The sequence below is a fragment of the Phaseolus vulgaris genome, chromosome 3 (genome assembly GCF_051622355.1).
Source record: "Phaseolus vulgaris cultivar YP4 chromosome 3, ASM5162235v1, whole genome shotgun sequence".
NCBI lineage: Eukaryota > Viridiplantae > Streptophyta > Magnoliopsida > Fabales > Fabaceae > Phaseolus > Phaseolus vulgaris.
The window spans coordinates 36,228,827-36,236,440 of NC_143500.1; the positions used below are offsets into that span (position 1 = coordinate 36,228,827).

General features: G+C 35.6%; 1 pseudogene; it reads right to left on the reverse strand.

The window, feature by feature from the left end:
* Positions 1 to 1,160: 1,160 nt before the first annotated feature.
* On the reverse strand, positions 1,161 to 2,898 carry LOC150028823 (zinc finger BED domain-containing protein RICESLEEPER 3-like; annotated as a pseudogene).
* Between the last annotated feature and the right edge of the window lie 4,716 nt (positions 2,899 to 7,614).

Sequence of the window (7,614 nt, forward strand, 5' to 3'; positions counted from 1 at the left end):
AAAATAAAACAAAAAACACTAAACAAAAAATATCCAAACCAATTCAAACTTCAAAACTCAAAAACCACAATACCAAACAAATAAATGAAATAACAGTACACTAAACACTAAAAACCAAAACCATATACCAAAATAATTAAACAAATAAACCCCAATCAAACGAAAAAAAAAACAAACCTCAACATCCGAGCGAAATCGCAGTCGCACTCCCCATCCAAAACACAAATCCCCTCAAATTCGCAACGCGCCTATGCTTTGCTTTCTTCTCCTTTCAAAAATCGTCCAATTGAAAACCTAAATCCCTCTCTGCAAAACGCAAGCGGCACATCTGCTTCCTAAGGGTGGCAAAGCGAGTCAGCATGCCTCGCATAGGCCAGCCCCGCACTTGGCTCGCCCTGCAAAGTTATTGCGAGCTAGAATTTTCGTCTCGCCCCGCATAAGGGTTGGTCTACGAATTTGTGGGCCATCTCGCATTCATTTTTATTTTTATTTTTAGAAATTGAGTAATTTTTTTTTTACTTTTTCTCTTGAAAAATTGTCAAATTGAACTTATATATTTGTTACTATCAAACATGGAATTTTTTTTCTTCCATTTCAAACATAGTCAAACATCAAAAAATTAAACATTAAGATAAAAATCAAATATCAATATTCTTCCACTTCCAAAACATTTAAAATACCTAATACCAAAACATTAAACATAAACATAAACATTATTGATATTCTTCCATTTCAATAACATTGGATGCCGCCTTAGAAGAACTTTCATCCATTTTTTTATAATTATAATCTTCTCCGTCATCTGCATACATTAAATCAATGACAATGAATTAATTAATTTTTCATAAAAATAATACAATAAAAATAAGATAAATTAAAATAATTGAATTACCCTCAGAAAATCCATGCTTCCAACTATAAGTACAAATGATTGCTTCCACATTTGCAAGCAAAAGTCGATTCTTATACTTGTTAAGAATTCGAGAACCAATGCTAAATGCAGATTATGATGCAATTGTGGTTATAAGGATGCTCAATGAATCTTTAACCATTAAAGTAAGTTCAGAAAAACGTTGACTATTATTTTTCCAGCAATCTAACACATCTATTTGCTCTAAATAGTCCAAATCCAAAGTTGGATCATCCACCTTCCAGCTTTATTAGCTACTTGAAGGTTGCACATTTTTAATTCCTATAATGATGTAATAAGTTAGTATAATGGATTGCTAAAAAAAATGAATTAAAGTGCATTAATAAGTATTATTAAAGTAAGTAACTTACATAAAAAAATACTTGGTTTAGACGTAGATGATGAGAATGAAGAGTGTCCTTGCTTTTGCTTTTGAACACTTGATGATGTTGTGAAACCTTTGGTAGAATATTCAGCAAAAAGTTTGTATAATTTTTCCTTGATCTTTTCCAATTTTAGTTCCCAAGTAAGTGAATCAATTTTTTCAAAGCAAATCTCAATGTTTCTAACTTCATCATTGGGTCTAAAATTGCACCAAATGCAAGTACAACGTTATATTCATCCCAATATTTCTCAAACTTTACTATGATCAATTTAGTCATGTTCTTAATTAGTACATCTTCATCCTTCACATTTTCCATCAACAAACACTGAATTTTCCAAACTTGTAAAGAATACAAGTTGGAAGTAGGATAACTTATAGCATAAATCAAGTTAGTGATATCATTAAAGGGTAACAAGAACTTGCAAATTTTTCCAGCTCTCTCCCACTCTTCCTCTGTAGGGCAATATTTATAAGATTCATCAACCAAATGCAAGCTTCCAAAAACACGTTGATATTTAAGAGCATTTTAATCATCAAACAAGTGGAGTTCCATCTTGTAAGGACATCAATACACAACCCAAATGATGCATCAATATCACTAAACCTTTCAAGGCATTGTTTAAATTTCACCGCTCTACTTTCCGAATCCTTCACATATTTGATGTTATTTCTAATTTGGTCAAAAGCATCACCAAGCACCTTTAATCCTTCTTGATCAATTAAATTCAATATGTGTGCACAACAACGAACATGAAAGAATTCACCACCACATATCAAACCATTTTGCAAAATAAGTTTACTTTTTAAAGTATTTTGGAGAACATCATTAGCAGAAGCATTATCCAAAGTTATAGAAAACACCTTTTTCTCTAGTCCCCAATCTTGTAAAAATTCATTAATTTTCTTATACAACTCAAAACCTGTGTGAGGGGGAGGTATATGATAAAAGTTTAGTAGCTTGGTATTTAACTTCCAATTCAGGTCAACAAAATGTGTAGTCAATGATATGAAACCCCCAGTATTAATAGATGTCCACAAATCAGAAGTTAAGCATATCCTACTAGGAATGGAAGCAAGCAATTCCTTAAGCATTATTTTTTCTTTCATATACATTCTCCCAATATCAACCTTAACAGTGTTTCTAGAAATCATAATTGCATCAGGACACAAGTAGTTTATCCAAGTCCTAAGTTCGGCATACTCAACAAATTTGTAAGGCAAATTATGGCTAATAACTAGACTAGACAACAATTCCCGATGTACAACTTGATCTTTTTTTTGCCTTCAACTTTCCATGCATTTCCAAAATCATTTGACCCACATCTTCAGATTTTCTTTTAACACATTTCATAATATGACGATTTAAATGAGAAGTCCCATATTTTCTTCCACCAGTTACATATATTTTGTTGCAACTATTGCACTTTGCCCTTTCTTTTCCATCATTTCCCTCCCCAATCTTAGTAAATTACCTTTAACAATCAGATGTGCTAGTCTTATCCCTTTTCTTTTTTCTAGGTTCAACAGTTTCAGATTGTTTCTCAGTATTATCATCTTCCTCCAATTCAAACTCACAAAGAGGCATGTTACATTCATCATCCATTACAATCAATTTGCAAATTGAGATCCTGTTGGAAAATATAGAATCCCTAATTTATATGCAGATAAACCCAAATACCCAATTTATATCAGAATTTCAAACCAAATAAACACAAATCCCCAATTTACATAAAAATTTCAAACCAAATACACACCAAACCCCCAATTTATATCAAAATTTCAAATCAAATAAACACAAATCCCCAATTTATATCAAAATTTCAAACCACATAAACACAAATCTCCAATTAATTTGTAGAAGAAGAAAAAACTGCCTTGTGTGGTGAAGGAGGAGTGGCGGTAGCAGCTGCAGCAACGGTGTGGACTGGCAGCAATGCAGAAGTGGAGCGGCAGCTGCAACGCAGGCAGAGTGAGTGGTCGTAGGCGGCGCAAAGCAGAGGCACTGGCAGAGCGACCAACAGTGCTGGCAAAGTGAGCGTGGTGGCGTTGCCAAGGAGAAGAGAGAGCGTTGTGTGTAAACCGTGGTGTGCGTTTTGGAGCAGCAGCTGAGCCCCTGTGAGCGATTGTGTTTCTTTGAAATGTTTTGAAAACCTAATTAAGTTGCCCAACTTACCCCTGTTGTCAATGCCAATTAATTTTTTATTATTTTTGCGGGTTGGCGGGCCAGCCTGCCCCGATGCTGGCCCACAGGTTATGCAGGGCGGGCTCATGCAAATTAGCGGGTTGAAAAGGTTATCCTGCCCCACGTTTTTTACCCGCGGTTCAGCTTGCACGACCCGCTCGCTTTGCCATCCCCACTGCTTCCTTCACAAAATACTCAAAAAATTGCACCTATGCTTCTGCTTCCTTCACAAACACCCAATCATGAACCCTCAAAATCGCAATGCTCATTCCTTTTAGAAACCTAACCTTTCAAACGATCAGTTTTTTAAATTTGCCACCTAAGCAAGTGAGACCCACAATCTAATTCTTTATTATTTCACCAGCCAACTCAGTCAATTGTATTCTGGCGCAATGACATTCTAGTTGTCAAATAATCGGTACTCGTAATCGAAAATGATTTTTCGACAACCCATTCCCCCTTCCGCTAGAATACAACTCGCTTACATGGTCAGGTTGCTTACGTGACACAGGCGTTTTTGTAAAATGAGCAAGACAATATGAAACAATATTTATCACCAGTAAGTCAGAACACACACAAAAAGTTCAAAACCAGACTCCCAAAATCGTAAATCATATAACACTGAACAACAAAATCCAAACAAATTCAAACTTCAAAACTCAAAAACCACAATAGCAAACTAACAAACGAAATAACAGTACACTAAACAATAAAAAACAAATACCAAACCAAAACCATATGCCAAAACAATCAAACAAACAAACCCCAACCAAACAAAAATAAATAAATAAACTTCAAGATCCGAGCGGAATCGCAATCACACTCCTAATGAAATTGCAATCGCACTCTCAATCAAAACACAAAACCCTTCTAAATCACAACGCACCTCTACTCTACTGCCTTCTCCCTTAAAAAACCGCCCAATCGAAACCCTAAACCCCTCCAAATCCCTCTCTGCAAAACATAAGCGGCATCTCATCTTCCTTCGTAAAACACTCAAAAAATTGCACATATGCTTCCGCTTCCTTCACAAACGCCCAATTCTTAACCCTCAAAATTGCAATGCTCCTACATTCGCGAAACTTAGCCTTTCAAACGCTCAATTTTTTAAATTTGTCACCTAAGCAAGTGGAACCCACAATGTAATTCTTTATTATTTCACTAGCCAACTCAACTAGTTGTATTCTGGCGCAATGATATCCTAATTGTAAAATAATTGGTACTCGTAATCGAAAATGAGTTTTCAACAATCGATTACCCCTTACACCAGAATACAACTCGCTTACATGGTTGGGTTGCTCACGCGAAAGGGGTGTTTTGTAAAATGAGCAAGGTATTATGGAACATAATCTATCACCAGTAAGTCAAAACACACAAAAAGTTCAAAACTTGTCCCCCAAAATTGCAAAGCGGAAAACACTCAACGAGAAAATCCAAACCAATTCAAACTGAAAAACCACAATACCAAACAAACAAACGAAATAACAGTGCACTAAACACTAAAAACCAAAATCATATATCAAAACAATCATACAAATAAACCCCAATCAAACGAAAAAAAAAAAAAAAAAAAAAAAAAAGTAACCTTAAGATCATAACGAAATCTCAATCGCACGCCAAATCCAAAACACAAATCCCTAAAAAATAGCAACAAACTTCTTCTCAACTTTCTTCTCCCTCTAGAAACCGCCCAATCGAAAACCTAAACCCTTGCAAATCCCTCTCTGCAAAACGCAAGCGACACCTTTGCTTCCTTTGCAAAAACACCCAAAAAATTGCACTTATGCTTCCATTTCCTTCACAAACGCCCAATCCTGAACCCTTAAAATCATAATGCTCCTTCTGTCACGAAACCTAGCTTTTCAAACGCTAATTTTTTTTAAATTTGCGACCTAAGAAAGTGGAACCAACAATCTAATTTTTATTATTTCACGAGCCAACTCAGGCAATTGTATTCTGGCACAATGACATTCTAATTGTCAAATAATCGATACTCGTAATCAAAATGATTTTTCTACAATCCATTGCCCCTTGCGCCCGAATACAATTCGCTTACATGGTCGGGTTGCTTACTTGGCAGCATTTTTGTTAAGTGAGCAAGGCATTATGGAACAAAATCTATCACTAGTAAGTCAGAAACATACAAAAAGTTCAAAACCAGACTCCCAAAATCGCAAAGCAGAAAACACTCAAAAACAAAATCCACACCAATTCAAACTTCAAAATTCAACAACCAATATAGCAAACAAACAAACGAAATAACAATACACTAAACACTAAAAAACTAAAATCAAACCAAAACAATATACCAAAAAATCAAACAAATAAATCCCATTCAAACGAAAAAAGAAAAAAAAAAACTCAAGATCCAAGTGAAATCGCAATCACACTTCCAATGAAATCGCAATTGCACTCCAAATCGAAAACACTATACCCGTCAAAATCACAATGCACCTCTGCGCTGCTTCTGTCTCCCTTAAAAAATCGGTCAATCGAAAACCTAAACCTCTACAAATCCCTCTCTGCAATACGCAAGCGGCACCTCTTCTTCCTTCGTGAAACACTAAAAAAATCGCACCTATGCTTCTGCTTACTTCACAAACGTCCAATCCTGAACCCTCAAAATTGTAAAGCTCCTTCCTTCGCGAAATCTAGCCTTTCAAACGCTTAATATTTTAAATTTTCCACCTAAGCAAGTGTGACTCACAATCTAATTATTTATTATTTCATTAGCCAACTCAGCTAGTTGTATTTTGACGCAATAACATTCTTGTTGTAAAATAATCTGGTACTCATAATCGAAAATGATTTTTCGACAACCCATTATCCCTTGCACTAGAATACAAATCGCTTACGTGGTCGGGTTGCTTACGTGGAAGGGGCATTTTTGTAAAATGGGCAAGGCATTATGGAACAAAATCTATCACCAGTAAGTCAGAACACACACAAAATGTTCAAAACCAGTCTCCCAAAATTGCAAAGCAGAAAACACTCAATAACAAAATTCAAACCAATTCAAACTTCAAAACTCAAAAATGACAATAACAAACAAACGAAATAACAATACACTAAACATTAAAAAACCAAAATCAAACCAAAACCATATACCAAAACAATCAAACAAATAAACCCTAATCAAACGAAAAGAAAAAATAAACCTCAAGAACCGAGCGAAATGGCAGTCACACTTCTAATCAAAAACACAAATCCCTTTTCAAAATTGCAACGCACCTATGCTATGCCTCCTTCTCCCTTCAAAAATCGCCCAATTGAAAACTTAAACCCCTCTAAATCCCTTTCTGCAAAACGCAAGCGGCACCTATGCTTCCTTCACAAAACACTCAAAAAATCGTACCTATTCTTCCGCTTCCTTCACAAACGCCCAATCCTGAACCCTCAAAATCTCAATGCTCATTCCTCTTCTCGAAACCTAACCTTTCAAATGCTCAATTTTTTAAATTTGTCACCTAAGCAAGTGAGACCCACAATCTAATTCTTTATTATTTTACCAGTCAACTCAGCTAATTGTATTTTGGCGCAAGGACATTCTAGTTGTCAAATAGTCGGTACTCATAATCGAAAATGATTTTTCGATAACCCATTCCCCCTTATGCTAGAATACAACTCGCTTACGTGGTCGGGTTGCTTACGCGGCATGGGCGCTTTTGTAAAATGAGCAAGGCATTATGAAACAAAATCTATCACAGTAAGTCAGAACACACACAAAAAGTGCAAAACCCGTCTCCCAAAATCGTAAATCATATAACACTGAACAACAAAATCCAAACTAATTCAAACTTAAAAACTCAAAAACCACAATAGCAAACAAACAAACGAAATAACAGTACACTAAACATTAAAAAACCAAAAATCAAACCAAAACCATATTACAAAACAATCAAACAAATAAACCCCAATCAAACGAAAAAAAAAAAAAAAAACCTCAAGATTCGAGCGCAATCGCAATCGCACTCCCAATCCAAAACACAAAATCACAACACACATCTACTCTACTTCCTTCTCCCTTCAAAAACCACTCAATCGAAAACATCAACCCCTCCAAATCCCTCTCTGCAAAACGCAAGCGACACCTCTATTTCCTTCGCGAAACACCAAAAAATCGCACCTATGCTTCAT